Genomic DNA, 16,796 nt, shown 5'->3' on the forward strand with positions numbered 1-16,796 from the left:
CTTGGCGCCGGCACGACTGGCGGTGTTGTCTATGGGTTGGTGTCCCCCACCCCCAAACAAATCTGGCTCTTCGGCCAAAGCAGGGGCCAGCTTACGCAGGCACTGAGGGTCATCACATCATCTTCGTCGGCCCCGGCGGGTCGAATCGGAGGTAACAACTCGTCGCAGCCTGGCAGCACCCGAACCAGTTCAACCCTATACACGGTGGGTGGCATCGGATTACCGTGGAACACGAGGTTGCCCGGTTGAACAATTCTGCCCTTGGCGACATCGATCAACTCGCCGCCCACGAAGTGCAGGAGAGTGCATGGAACGTCGGCGGCGCCCTGCGAAAACATGTAGGGTGTCAGGGATGCCCAGTCAATGGCAAGGAGATGAAGTCATCGGCAGAGAGGCTTAGTTACCGTGATGGCGTCGAGCTCGGCTAATGTCGAGGCACCGCCAACGGCGGGCGTGCAACTGACAGAGGGGCCGCTTGCTGGCGAGGTGCTGGCCGGCGTACACCCGGGTGCATTAAGCTCCAATGCCCGTGCCGGCGCCGGAGACACCAATACCGCCTCCGTCGGAGACACCAATGGCCCCGCCTGCGCGTTGTGCGAGTTGCTGGCCATGAAGCTGGGAACCGGGGGCGGCCCCTGTTGGCCGCCCGCAATCCACGCCTGCAGCCCCTCAATCAAGCTAGGCACAATGGCGGTGCGCGTCGTTCCCAGTTGTTGTTGCACTTGCTCTTGGACAATCTCCGGAATCCGCGCCACTTGTGCCTTGAGTTCTTGAACCTCGCGTGACTGGCTTTCCGAGCTGGTCTTTTTCTCCTTTTGCCCACCAGCATTATAGTATGATGACCATTTTGTGGACAAGCCTTTGCTGGCCACACGACCAGCTGACGACGGCTTACTGAGCTTATCCTTGTTTTTCATTATGTTCAACGCCCTATTTAGAGTGCTGTCCCAAGCTGGGGAGCTCTGAGACGACCCTGCGCTACTGCTTTCAGTCTCCTGCAGAAGAAATGTGAACCATTTAGAAATTTGGCTTCATTAACTAGAATGCAACCATATATGTAGCTAATTACGCGGGGGTGTATTCCTTACCAGAACTTTCTCAAGCGCCTTGGTCTTCGGATCCGTGGTAAGCTCCTTTGTTACCGGGTCCTCCTTGTACCGGGCCCTGACATAGTTCCTGGTCTGCTTCTCACGGTATTTCTCGAAGCGGGGCGGTAGGCCTTGCTCGGCACGCTCCGCGTCCTCCTTGTCCCATATAGGTTCCGCCACTCTGTAACCGCCGGGACTGAGTTTGTGGACCCCTAAGTTCAGGTCCCGCATCTCTTTCCCCCACTGACTTGATTCCTCGGATGCGCCACTCTCGCACTTGATCTTGAACTCCTTGTAGTCATCTTCGCTGATCGAAGGATTTTTCGCCTTGATCTTCTCATAACTATCACCTTTGTTAATCATTCTCTTCACCGCGCTTCTCCAAGTAGACAGGGCCGTGCTCATCTTCGTGAGGGCGGCACTGTTCACTTTATTCCCTGAGAGGCGTGTGTTTGCAAACTCAGCAGGGAACTTGTATCGTTCGTGCAGCTTCGTGAAGAGGAGGTTGCGCAAATTCCCTCGGTCCTTATGCCTTAGGTTCTCGGTGTTGATCGAGACGGTGCTCCGGAGAATGCACCCGAGCTGAACCGAGTACCCCTTGACTAATTCTTTGGGTGCCGTTGGATCCCCGTCGCAGTTCACTTCAGTAAATTCCTCCTTGACGGTGCCGAGCACGTTCGGGCGCCGGTCCTTCCGTTGCCTCTTCGGTTGGCTGCCATCTGTGCGTGCGCTGCCATCATCAGTGGTGGCATCCTCGGCGGCTGCCAAGACGTGCCAAGAAAACCGCCTCACAATGTGTGCAGTAGCTGGTTGAGGAAAACGGTTCAAATAATGACCGGGCCATGGCGTGATGTCACATTATGAAGAGTTGTCAGCAGATTAGATTTGTGGAAATATTATACTCTCTATGGTGGTATGTCGAATTTGTGCTGCAGAGCCGAACACGATCCTTGTGTTCAAAATCTTCTATGGAGTATTCGGAGGATGAACCCGCCTTGCAATGCCAAAGACAATCTGCGCGCCGGACTCATCGTCATTGAAGCCTGGTTTAGGGGCTACTGAGGGAGTCCTGGATTAGGGGGTCCTCGGACTGCTGGACTATATACTTTGGCCGGACTGTTGGACTATGAAGATACAAGATTGAAGACTTCGTCCCGTGTCCGGATGGGACTCTCCTTTGCGTGGAAGGCAAGCTTGGCAATTCGGATATGTAGATCTCCTACCTTGTAACCGACTCTGTGTAACCCTAGCCCCCTCCGGTGTCTATATAAACCGGAGGGTTTAGTCCGTAGGACAACAACAATCATAATCATAGGCTAGCTTCTAGGGTTTAGCCTCTACGATCTCGTGGTAGATCAACTCTTGTAATACTCATATCATCAAGATCAATCAAGCAGGAAGTAGGGTATTACCTCCATCGAGAGGGCCCGAACTTGGGTAAACATTGTGTCCCCCGCCTCCTGTTACCATCCGCCTTAGACGCACAGTTCGGGAACCCCTACCCGAGATCCGCCGGTTTTGACACCGACACCGATGGCCACCGTTGCTCTTCCCCCTTCTCCAGCTGTGTTTCATCTCCTCGGCGGTCCAGCGGCTCCACCGGCGTTCCGACTTGCAGCGCGGGCGGTTATCCCCCGGATCCGTCTCCATCGTCCTCCCCCTCTCCTGGATCCGTCTCCATCCTCCCCTCCCCCCGATCCGTCTCCATCGTCCTCCCCTCCCCCCAATCCGCCTGCATCGTCCTCCCCCTCCTCTTGCTGCTGGCCATGATGGGGAGCCCATCCTTAGAGAGGAAGGAGCACGAGCGGGAGCAGAGGAAGCGCCCGCAGCTGTGGCTCTGCCCCTGGTCGATCCAAGGGCACCCTTGTAGGTGTCAGTAGTTCTCCACCTGATGTCGAGCAGTGCGGGTTGTCTCTCGTTGCAGCTCGGTTGGGTCGTCACTGACAGCAGTGCGGGTTGGACCACGCGCGTCCGCAACAGCGAGATTCCACCTCCCGAATGCACTTCAGTTCAAATTTTGGTGGGCGCCACTATCCTCTGATGGGCGTGTGTGCAGTGCAATCCGACGCGCGGGGTAGTCAACACTAGACTCCGGCGGTCCTCTTCTTGTCTCTTACAAAAAAGCATGCCCATGTCTAATTTTTCATTGTTGTTATCCACTGACGGCGAGCAGTGCAACTTGCTATTCGTTGCAGCTCAGTTGGGGCATCCATGCAGTGCACAAGCACTTGAGGATGATTGGCATGCACTTCGGTTTCGGTAGTGCGAAGCTGCTGTATGGATGCGTGCGGCAGGAGGTTCTCTAGTTAGATTACTGCAGTTTACTTGGTGTGGACAGGAGGTTCTCTAGCTGGCCCATGCAGCGAGCAGTGCAGGTTGCTCTTCGTTGCAGGTCGGTTGGACCGTTGGTGCAGTACCCAAATCGCTAGTGTTTTCTCTACTGCTTGTACACATCACCGGTGGTTCACTGGAGCACCCCCTATGAGCTCTCTCCTTTCCCAACATGAGTTCACCGGCGACGGCCTTCAGTTTGTTTTGGTTGCTGTCGATGCCATCCCTACTGAAGTACCGTGTGCCTCAAGATGGTTTTGTGTGTATGTTTGTGTTTTGCGTGGTAGCCGGCTTGGGGGCTATGTTCCTGTACAATGTAAAAATAGCACGAAAATGAAGTGCACTTCTGTTGTATCCAAGTGCAAAAACAAATTGGGAGAAAGTAAATTGGAAAGGGTTGACTTTTTATGCAGCTCACTCTGTTGTGTGCAGTAGAAACAAAATTGGAAAAATAAAAATTGATGCAGTACACTCACCTCGTCCCTGCAATCCATACTCCTTGATGAAGAAAGTTACGGAGACGATAAAAGAAAAAGAATGTGGTTCACTTTTCATAGTATTGCGGTTCACCAACGCTCGACATGAAGTGCACTCCACCTCGTTTGCAAAAATTTACGTCCCACAAAAAAAGAAAATTTACGTCCCACAAAAAAGAAATCATGCCGTCCACTTGTGTGTCCAATGAAGTGCGGTTTTTAGTCTAAATAAGTGCGGTTTTCTGTCTGATGTTGTACGGCCTGTTTACGGTAGTCCTAAGGTTCACTTTTCATAAGTATTGCGGTTCACCAACACTCGATATGAAGTGCACTCCACCTCGTTTAGGAAAATTTACGTCCCACAAAAAAATCAGGCAGTGCACTTGTCTGTCCAATGAAGTGCGGTTTTTAGTCTAAATAAGTGCGGTTTTTCTGTCTCATGTAGTATGGCCCATTTATGGTAGTCTCGAGGTTCACTTTTCATAGTCTTGCGGTTCACCAACACCCGACATGAAGTGCACTTCACCTCGTTTAGAAAAATTTACGTCCCACAAAAAGGAAATCATGCAGTGCACTTGTTTGTCCGGTGAAGTGCAATTTTTAGTCTAAAGAAGTGCGGCTTTCTGTCTGATGCAGTACATACGATGATTTTGGTGTCGCGAAAAAACAGAGTATCCACATTTTAGTAATTTTAAAACTGCTCTTCAACCGTAAGGAATTAGAGAGCGTGTTCTACATGAAAAAGTTGCACCTCATCGATATCTTTACGACGATGTATCATTTGCATCATTCCGCCGAGCGGTTTGAATTTTTTTACAAAAAATGGCCGGTGCCACTCGTCTTTCGCTGCACGATTTTCAAAATTAACTTAAAACTATAAGGAATCTAAAAAACATTCCAACATATGAAAGTTGCGCCTCGTCCGTAGCTATCCAACAGTGTATCACACGCCTCGTTTCGACAAACGGTTCAAAAACTAGAGCGAAAACAGTACCGAAAATTTGAATTTTTTGGAAAAACAGAGTTCCGCGATTTAGTAAATTTGAAACTGCTCGATGCACCTCGACGATATCTTTCCAACGGTGTATCATTTGCTTCATTCCGACGAGCGGTTTAGAAGAAATCGCGAGAAACGGTCGCTGCCACTCGTCGTACGCCGCACCATTTTCAAAACTGCTCTTAAACCGTGAGGAATCTCGAAAAGTGTTCAACATGGCGAAGGAGCGCCTAATCCATAGGTTTTCAACGGTATATTACACGCCTTCTTCCGATGAACGGTTAAAAAAATAGAGCAAAAAAGGTACCGAAAAACACAGCGTGCAGTTTTTTACGACGGGAAGTTCACTCGTATGAATACTGCGGCACACTTGGTTCGAACAATGACGTGCACTTGCGTTGAGCATGCAGTGCGGAAGTGTTATCAGAATAGTTATTCTGCTAAAATTAGCAGAATAGACCGGCTGTATATATATACGAGTGTGTGTGTGTACATATATATATATATATAGGACAAATGTTTCCTACAAGCAGTGGTAGTTACCACCACTTTGCGTTTTCTATGTTGTATGTAGTATCTGTCAAAACCGAGAGTATGTACGTGTAGTATGTAGTATATATCAATGATTAGGTAGTATATATATTAATTTTTAGATAGTATGTACCATATTTTGAGTATGCTCTTTTTTACATACAAATATGTACGAATTTCATAAATATAACAAAACTATGGACTCATATGCAATTTTTTCATGTAACTTGCTTTGACATATCTTAGATATAGTTTATGAACATATTTAAAATAATAAAATAGTATATATAGTATCATATGGTAGTATATATACTACTTTATCATTATAGATATGTTCATATATTATATATAACATATTTCAAAGTGAGTTACATAAAAAAAATTGCAAGTTGGCTCATGGTTTTTATTATATTTGCGAAATACATATATATTTGTATGTAAAAAGAGCATACTCAAAATACGATGCATACTAACTAAAAAGTAGTATATATATTACCTAAGCATTCTTATATACTACATACTACGAGTCATACTCTCCGATTTTATAGATACTAAATACAACATACAAAATTGAAGTGGTGGTAATTACCACCGATGGTAGATAACATTTGTCATATATATATAATGACATAATGTCGTACCAAGCTAGGATGCTTGGCCCACCACCTCCTACTCTGTGTCAGCGGGGCGGATGCACGTAATGATCGATACTTTGGTCATATATGCATGTCGCCATGACCTACCATAAGATGGACCAATGAATCTATCGTTTGGTCAAATGACAGTTGTTGTTGTCGATAAACCGCTTGGGCCAATAGATTGAACCATCATAAAAATCGCACGAGAGGGACCACAAAACCAACACCTCTTGCATACGGCTAAAAATGAAGTACGTTGGGAAGGGGTGATGTGTGTTTTCAATATAGAATAATATAAAATTTAGGTGTGGTGCCTACCTCTCGATACAGAAAACAACCATGAAGGCGAGATAGTTAAGGACAAGATACACAGGGTTTGATGTAGGTTGAACCCAGCAATCCGAGCATGTGGGAGGGAATCCTGACAATGCATGAGCTCGAGCTTTGGTTGAGCGACATGTGACGGTGACCGGCCCTAACACGAACTAGGAGGAATCCATTCATGGCCAACACATACCCCTCATTATCGGTCAAAGGGATGATATATATACACTCGGAGAGCCCACAGATATGTGTGTCGTCACAAAAAACCGCACAAGGGAGACGTGGTCGATCAGAAGACCCCGTATACACTACATGCGGCCCGAAAATATGTATGGGTACGGTGGTGTATGATGTGTTTAAATTCCGAATGCAGAACTTTGATGGGCCACCAACTACATTACAAACCGAACACCGTACCCAACTCCAAGCCTGGTTCAATATGTACGATGTCAGTTACCCAACTTCGAGGCGGCGGCAGGGGGGTCGTCCCACGCATGCACTTTATTTTGTCTAGCATGGGACACACGCACACACACACACACACATCTATACATCTATACACCTATATAGTGTGCGAATAACTTTGAAAGTTGGTCGTTGGATGAAGCCAATCCGACGGTACAAAGATGGCAAATCCGAGCACTACTGACCGTTGAATATCATCTACATTCCACCAGATTCTGCCACATGTACAATCTAGAAGACTTCATGGTTGAACTTAAGCATAATGCACAAACCTCAAAACACAAGCACATCTTCTTTGTTCTTTAGAATCTTCCATATCTTAATTGCCCAAACTTTTTTTCTAAATGAGTTGTCACTTTTTGTTTTTACCTTTACAATGCACAATTCCATGAATCTTAAAATAGACTTTTTTGTAAAACTAACTGATTTTGGATGAGATGAACTATAAGAATTAAACGAACATCTACATCATGCATATATGACTCAAAACTTACATGCTATAGTGTGATATTTATTCATAATTTGGTTACCAAATCTCATGCGTGCAATGCACGTGTACCTTACCAGTATCAATAGGAAACCATCATGGTTAAACCCTTCTCATTGTTGGGTCAAAGGGATAGATTGTGTGGGGGCCCCTAATTGTCGGTAAAGGACAATATATATACCTCGGGGAGCGCACATATATGTGCCGCGTCTATAAGCCGCACAAGGGAGACATGCTCGAAAAGAACACCCTGCCCCCTATACCCTGCATGCAACCTGAAAAAGATTTATATAATCGCCATGATAGGTCAAGTCAATCATTCTTTATTTTTTAGAGGAAAAATAACCCATAAAAACATAGTTGGTTTATATAATCGCCATGACAGGTCCAGTCAATCATTCTTTAATTTTTTAGAGCAAAAAATAACCCATAAAAACATAATCAAGCTTGAGATATGCAACTTCCCACCAGGTCACCCATCCTTGGACTACTCCAGGCTGAGCATGCTTAACTTCTGCGTTCTATTCGACTAGGCTAGCGGATGGGAAGCCGGCCCTTGCTGATAAGAATTGCCTCCTTGCCTTTAAGGCATTTCACGCTGGTCACCCTATGGGACCTACTCCCTCGTATCACACACATTTGTGCTTTTAGAAACTTTGTGGGATATTTTACATGGCCGGTGTGTCGCCGCTAGCCTTCAATGAGCACTGACACTGGTAGCGGGAAAAGGATGGGAGAAGAGGCGGGACACCGATGAGAGGAGTGGCGAGAAACGGTAGCCTGTTTTGAATGAAAACCTAGTAGAGAAGGAAGCGTGAGCTACACGACGCGTGCGCACAGTGCTTACCCATGTATTGCATGTGTTGTCGAAAGGGCTCAGGGTTGCCATTCGATCTGGGCACATCCAACAGTGCACACGTACGATCCGTGGGGTTTGGGTTCGGGCCAATCAGAACGCACGACTCAGATCACGCGCGCAGCAGGGGGGATATCATACGGAAACCAACATTCAGTGGAAACCGGTGAAAATCACGAGAAAAAGATGTTTTGAAGGTTCAAAGAAATTTGAAAAAAATGCGGGATGTTAAGAGGATGATGTTTTATTGCCACACAAAATTTCAAGTTGAAACACATTACGAGATGTGAGCTATGAAAAAGACAAAATCAGCGTTGAATAGTGTCGAATAGTAATGTCACTATTTAGGGCTGAATTTGTCTTTTTCATAGCTCACATCTCGTAATGTTTTTCAACTTGAAATTTTGTGTCGTAATAAAACATCACCTTCTTAACATCCCACATTTTTTTTCAGATTTTTATGAAACTTTAAAATATGGTTTCCACGAAGTTTTCATTGAATATCGGATTTCGTGAGTGAGCCGTGTGCTATTTGAAAACATTTCGTGAGAAGAATCTCGGTTTTTAAATCCCCATAAATCCAAAACTAAGCCGAAAATCGTGAAACCTGGCATGGTGTCACGACATGGCACTTATATGTCGAGGAATTTTTTTCGTCCATTGTGGCGCAAGTTTTATTACAAGCCTCTTACAAACCGGAGCTTCGCTCAAAGAAGCCTCGTGGTTCCGATAGGGAAACGTGCCCCCCTTGTGGGCGAAACGTAATCACTGCCTCTTTTCGCCTTGCATTTTCTTCTACGGGCAAACATGGAACAACAAGATATCCGTGCTGAAATTTAAACTTATTCAGGGTTCGTTTGGCCTTTTTATACACTAATTGAGTTTCCTAGGCATTTAATGTCCATAATTCAAATTTGAACTTCAAATACATGCTCCAGTTCACCAAAATGGCTAGAAAATGTGTACATGTGTCCTTGGGTGCATGTTTAGGTCCCATGCCAGGAATGGGAACGAATTACAACCGTACCCACGTCCTGGCTCGTCCTCAAACATTTGGAATATCTGTTTTTAAATCCCCATGAATCCTAAACTCACCAGAAAGTCATCAAAGGTGGCATGGTGTCACGTCATGGCACATAATATGTCGTGGTAAAAACATTGTCCAATTTGGGCCAAGCTTTATTACAAACCACTTAAAAAACCGGAGCTTCTCTCAAAGAAGCCTCGTGGTTCCGATAGGGAAACGTGTTCCCCTTGTGGGAGAAACGTAATCACTGCCTCTTTTCGCCTTGTATTTTCTTCCACGGGCAACATGGAACGACATGATATACATGCTGAAATTTAAACTTATTCAGGGTTTGTTTAGCCTTTTTATGCACTAATTGCGTTTTCTAGGCATTTAATGTCCATAATTCAAATCTGAACTACAAATACATGCTCCAGTTCACCAAAATGGCTAGAAAAAATATACATGTGTCCTTGGGTGCATGTTTAGGTCCCATGCCAGGAATGGGAACAAATTACAATCGTACCGGTGTCCTGGCTCATCCTCAAACATTTTGAATCTCGGTTTTCAAGTCCCCATAAATCCAAAACTCACCAGAAAGCCATCAAAGGTGGCATGCTGTCACGTCATGGCACATATATGTCGTGGTAAAAACATTGCCAATTTGGGCCAAGCTTTATTACAAACCCCTTACAAACCGGAGCCTGTCGCAAGAACCCTCGTGGTTTCGATAGGGAAACGTGTCCCCTTGTGGGCCAAACGATAATCACTTCCTCTTCTAGCCTCTTATTTTCTTCTACACGCGACGCGGAACAACGGGAGATTCGCCCTGAACTTTGAAATTATTCAGGGTTCGTTTGACCTTTTTTATTCATTAATTGAGTTTTCTAGGCATTTAATGTCCATAATTCAAATCCGAACTACAAATACATGCTCTAGTGCATCAAAATGGCTAGAAAAAACGTACATGTTTCCTTCGGGTGCATGTTTAGGTCTCATGGAACGAATGGGAACGAATTCAACCGTCTCGCCGTCTTGGCCTGCTTCGCCACAAACATTGCGAATCTCGGTTTTTAAATCTGTGTAAATCCAAAACTCACCAGGAAATCATGAAACTTGGCATGGTGTCACTACATGACAAATATAATTGTCCAACTTGGGTGAAGCTATATTACAAGCCTTTTACAAACCGGAGCCTGTTGCAACCCTCGTGGTTCCGGTAGGGAAACATGCCCCTCTTGTGGGCAAACGATAATCGCTGCCTCTTCTCGCCTTGAACTTTGTTTTCTATAGGCAACATAGAATAACAGGAGTGTCGGGCTGAAATTTGAAACTGTTCAGGGTTCGTTTGGCCATTGTATATATATTACTAATTACTAAGTTTTCTACCCATTTAATGTAGTCCACAATTCAAATTTGAACTACAAGCACATGCTCCAGTGAAGTAAAATGGGTGGGAAATCTGTGACACCCCTGATTCGATCGTACACTAATCATGCACGCAAACGTGTACGATCAAGATCAGGGACTCACGGGAAGATATCACAACACAACTCTAAAACATAAATAAGTCATACAAGCATCATAATACAAGCCAGGGGCCTCGAGGGCTCGAATACAAGTGCTCGATCATAGACAAGTCAGCGGAAGCAACAATATCTGAGTATAGACATAAGTAAACAAGTTTGCCTTAAGAAGGCTAGCACAAACTGGGATACATATCGAAAGAGGCACAGGCCTCCTGCCTGGGATCCTCCTAAACTACTCATGGTCGTCGTCAGCGGCCTGAACGTAGTAGTAGGCACCTCCGGTGTAGTAGGAGTCGTCGTCGAGGATGGCGTCTGGCTTCTGGGCTCCAACATCTGGTTGCGACAACCACGTAGAAGGGAAAGGGGGAAAAGAGGGAGAAAAGCAAACGTGAGTACTCATCCAAAGTACTCGCAAGCAAGGATCTACACTACATATGCATGGGTATATGTGTAAAGGGCCATATCGGTGGACTGAACTGCAGAATGCCAGAATAAGAGGGGGATAGCTAGTCTTGTCGAAGACTACGCTTCTAGAAGCCTCCATCTTGCAGCATGTAGAAGAGAGTAGATGGTAAGATTCACGAAGTAGCATCGCATAGCATAATCCTACCCGACGATCCTCTCCTCGTCGACCTATGAGAGAGCGATCACTGGGTTGTATCTGGCACTTGGAAGGGTGTGTTTTATTAAGTATCCGGTTCTAGTTGTCATAAGGTCAAGGTACAACTCCGGGTTGTCCTTTTACCGAGGGACACGGCTATTCGAATAGATAAACTTCCCTGCAGGGGTGCACCACATAACCCAACACGCTCGATCCCATTTGGCCGGACACACTTTTCTGGGTCATGCCCGGCCTCGGAAGATCAACACGTCGCAGCCCCACCTAGGCACAACAGAGAGGTCAACACGTCGGTCTAAATCCTATGTGCGCAGGGGTCTGGGCCCATCGCCCATTGCACACCTGCACGTTGCGAACGCGGCCAGTGAGCAGACCTAGCAACCTCCATTACAAAGGAAGTTGCGTTACGCGGTCCAACCCGGCGCGCGCCGCTCAGTCGCCGACCCGACTTTAGTCACCACATGTATCATGTATAAAGTATATAGTATATACCCGTGATCAACTCCCGAGTGATCATGGCCCGATAGCATAGCATAGCAGACGGACAAGAAGGTAGGGCCACTGATGGAAAACTAGCATCCTATACTAAGCATTTAGGATTGCAGGTAAATGTAACAACAGTAGTGGCAAAGACATGCTATGCAGCAGAATAGGATTATCGGAAAGCAGTAACATGCTACACTACTCTAATGCAAGAAGTATAGAGAAGAATAGGCGATATCTGGTGATCAAGGAGGGGGGGGCTTGCCTGGTTGCTCTGGCAAGAAGGACGGGTCGTCAACACAGTAGTCAATTGGGGCACCAGCAGTGGCGTCAGTCTCGTAGTCTACCGGAGAGAAGAGGGGGAAGAAACAATAAATACAATGCGGATAGATGCATAACGATGCATGACAAGAAAAGTGACGGTGTCAGGTGTGCCCTAACGCAGTAGGAGGTGTTACCGGCGATGGGGGAAACAACCGGGAAAGTATCCCCGGTGTTTCGCGTTTTCGGACAGATGAACCGGAGGGGGAAAGTTGCGTGTTCGCTATGCTAGGGATGTGTGGTGGACGAATGGGCTGCGTATCCGGATTCGTCTCGTCATTCTGACAAACTTCCATGTACAAAGTATTTTCATCCGAGCTACGGATTATTTTATATTAATTTTTAAAGTTGTAAATTCATTTTTAGAATTAACAGAATTAATTTAATTAGAAAATACAAATTATGACGTCAGCAGACGAACAGTCAATTGACAAAGTAAAACCGACAAGTGGGTCCCGGTTATCATATACTGTTAACTAATTAACAGATTAATTAGATTAGTTAGCAGGTTAATTAGGTTTAATTAGTTAACTAACAAAATTAATTAAGTTAATTAATTACTTAAATAATTAAATTATTGTTTTTTTTCACTTTTTTTAACGTTCTCAGGGGCGGGGCCCCACTGGTCATTGACCCAGAGGGGGCCTAAACGGGCGCCGGGTGCGGGGCGCAGCCCGAGCGGGCGCACGCCCAGGGGCGCGCGTGGCGGGCGAACCCGGCAGGGCGCCGGAGCAGGGGGAGGCCGGTGGCCTGAGGCCGGCAGTAAGGGGCTGGGCGCGGCCTGAACAGGACGGGGAGGCAGCGGGTAGAGGGAGCATGAGCGGCGCCTGGATAGCACTCGGCAGCGGTAGCGCAGCAGAGTAGAAGCAATAGCAGCGGCGAGGCGGTGCGGTGGCTGGCCGGGACGGGGACGCGGGGCGGCGCTGCGTGCGCGTCATGTACGCGGGGCGGCGATGGGCAGCGACAGCGAACGACGCAGCAGCAGTGCACGGCGGAGCGGTTCGGCGCGGGGACGGCTGGTGCGGTGCACGCGCGCTGGAGCCAGGAGGGGATGGTGACCACGGCGGGGACAGCACGGGCGTGTGGCCATGCACGGGCGACGTGTGTTGGCGAGGAAAGTTGCGAGGGGTAGGAGCTCACCCGCGATGCAGGGGTACGAGCGGGGAGGGTCGACGGAGTCCGTCGAGGGGGAGGTCGAGGACGCGGTTCCAGCGAACGGCGATGACGAGGCGGTCCTGGGGCGTTGGTGTAACGCCCACGATGCGGCTATATCTCCCACGTGTCGAGGCACGACTTAGAGGCATAACCGCATAGTGGTTTTGTCGCAAGAAAGGTCATCTTCACACAATCCCATGTAATGAACAAGAATGGGATAAAGAGTTGGCTTACAATCGCCACTTCACACAATACATGAATATCATCATCCATCATCCAAAATACAATCATATAGACCCACTACGGTCAAAATCCAGATGAAAATAAGACAACCCCAAATGCTAGATCCCCGATCGTCCCAACTGGGCACCACTACTGATCATCAGGAAAAGACACATAGTAACGACCACGTTCCTCGTCGAACTCCCACTTGAGATCGACGCCATCATCTGCACTGGCACCGTCGGCACCTGCAACTGGTGTTGGAAGTATCTGTGAGTCACGGGGACTCAGCAATCTCACACCCGCGAGATCAAGACTATTTAAGCTTATAGGACAAAGAGGTGCAAAGAGGTGGAGCTGCAGCGGCAAAAGCATATATGGTGGCTAACTTGTGCAAATGAGAGCGAGAAGAGAAGCAATGGAACGAGCGTCATCTAGCAATGACCAAGAAGAGGTCCTGAACACCTACTTACGTCAAACATAACACAGACCGTGTTCACTTCCCGGATACCGCCGAGAAGAGACCATCACGGCTACACACGCACTTGGTGTATTTTAATTGGGTCAAGTGACAAGTTGTCTAAAACCGGACATTAACAAATTCCCATCTGCCTCATAACCGCGGGCACGGCTTTCGAAAGATATTACCCTGCAGGGGTGTCCCAACTTAGCCCATCATAAGCTCTCACGGACAACGAAGGATAAACCTTCTCCTGGAAAAACCCGATCAGTCTCGGAATCCCGGTTTACAAGACATCTCGACAATGGTAAAACAAGACCAGCAAAGCCACCCGAATGTGCCGACAAATCCCGATAGGAGCTGCACATATCTCGTTCTCAGGGCACACCGGATGAGACATCCTACGAGTAAAACCAGACCTCGAGTTTCCAGGAGGTGGCCCCGCAGTCTGCTCAGTTTGGACCAACACTCGAAGGAGCACTGGCCCGGGGGGGTTAAAATAAGATGACCCTCGGGCTCGCGAAAACCCGGGGGAAAAGGCTTAGGTAGCAACTGGTAAAACCAAGGTTGGGCCATGCTGGAGGAGTTTTATTCAAGGCGAACTGTCAAGGGGGTCCCATAAATCACCCGACCGTGTAAGGAACGCAAACTCAAGGAACATAATCCCGGTATAACAGTAACTAGGGCGGCAAGAGTGGAACAAAACACCAGGCATAAGGCCGAGCCTTCCACCCTTTACCAAAATATATAGATGCATTAATTAAATAAGAGATATTGTGACCCAACATATCCATGTTCCGACATGGAACAAACTTCAACTTCACCTGCAACTAGCAACGCTATAAGAGGGGCTGAGCAAAAGCGGTAACATAGCCAAACAACGGTTTGCTAGGAAAGGATGGTTAGGGGCTGACATGGCTGAAATAGGAGACATGCTATAGCAAGAGATAGGTAGCGAGCATGGCAATAGAGCGAAACAACTAGCATAGCAAAGATAGAAGTGATTTCGAGGGGTGGTCATCTTGCCTGCAAGCTTCACAGAGTTTTCGAAAGCTTGATCCTCGTAAGTGTACTCGACAGGTTCCTTGTTCACGAACTCGTCTCCCGGCTCTACCCAAGACAAGAATACAAACAAATGGAACCACAATCAACAACGAGGAATGCGCAAGCAACATGATGCAAGACATGTATGATATGCAGGTTATGATATGCGATGCATATGCGTGCTCCGGAAGGAAAATGATGAACATGGCAGTAACTTGGCAAACCAAGCATGCCACTGGAAAGATGAGATGATTTCGGTCGAAATCGATATAAACATCACCGGAATCGGATGCACGGTTTGCAAATGGCAAGCAAAACAAGAATGACACTAATCTGCGATAAACAGCAAGATAGCACTTAAAATACAACAAGTAACAATACTACAGCATCCCAACATAGCAACAAAGCACATGGCAGTAATCTACAGGAGATGCTTGACAAAAGATGAACACTGAGCTACTGCTAGTTCACAACATATCAAGCTCAAACAAGCATGGCAAAAGTGCAAAAGATTACAGGTTCACAGACTTAGTGAAAAACTGGACATGGCAGAAATCAGCATCAGGTAGCAATGTTCAGAGCACGAAAACAATATGCTACAGAAACTTAACATAGAAAAACAAGGCATGGTAGTGTTCTACTAAATGCACATGACAAAAGTCCCTTACTGACCATAAGCCAAAAAGGACCAGAGGATATGATGGCAAGCATGTAAACATAGCAAGTTTCGTTATCAGGTTTCAGACTTAGCAGAAAACAGAGCATGGCAGAAATATTAATATGTAGGCCTATTTTTGAGCTTGATGCACTCACTACAGAGCAATGCATGAAAAACCAAGCATACCTACAGCACGATGGCATGTTTAAGAAGCTATCCATGGCAAAAAAAATTACATAGCATGTGTGGATCAACTACAATAAGCTTGGCAAAAATGCATGTCATGTTAAGAATCTGCCAGAAATATTTTATAGCAAAAGTAGAGCAAGATTGAGTTATGCTATATTACTCTAAAATTGCAAACAATTGCAGGAATGGATCAACTACAACTATAGCTACACAACATCCTTACTGAACATCTCCAAAATATGCATGGATCTCTCTGTAGCATCAAGTTTACATGGCAACAAAATTACAGCAGACAAAGACTTAGAGAAATCACTAAGTCCCTGAAATCAGAAATATTACGGGGCCTACTTTGCATTCTTGTTCTAGTCACCACAAAGATCACAAAAATACATAGACTATACCACTGGAAAGATGGCATGGCATACTTCAAAACACATGTAGAGCTCAAGCTCAAAAGATGCACAGATTAAATGATACAAAAAATGACAAATCTCCAAGTTCTGATAAGAACCAGAGATTAACAGCAACTAGCCCTCTTCCAACGAATATTTGGGCATCAAAATGACCTCTAATGAAAATGGTGCAATTGAACAAAATGAAGAGCATCACGAGGCGAACAATTTGACATATTATACGCGCGAATCGGAGCTACATGCACAAAGTTATCGCATCTCGAACAGGAGCATATACTGAAATGTTTCAGGGACTTAGAAAAAAAGAGGGGGGGGGTCTCGGGTCAACCTTCTCCGTTGACCCAGATCGGATCGGGGCCGGCTCGGGCGCGGGCTCGCGGAGGTCGGGCGCTGCTCGCCGGCGGAGGAGGGAGCGGCGCCGGCGCGGGCTGCCGGAGGCGAGGCCGGAGGGAGGAGGCGGCGGCGCCGGCGGCGCCGGTCGCCGGAGGAGGAGAGGACGGCGGG

This window comes from Aegilops tauschii, chromosome 2, assembly GCF_002575655.3.
Source record: "Aegilops tauschii subsp. strangulata cultivar AL8/78 chromosome 2, Aet v6.0, whole genome shotgun sequence".
NCBI lineage: Eukaryota > Viridiplantae > Streptophyta > Magnoliopsida > Poales > Poaceae > Aegilops > Aegilops tauschii.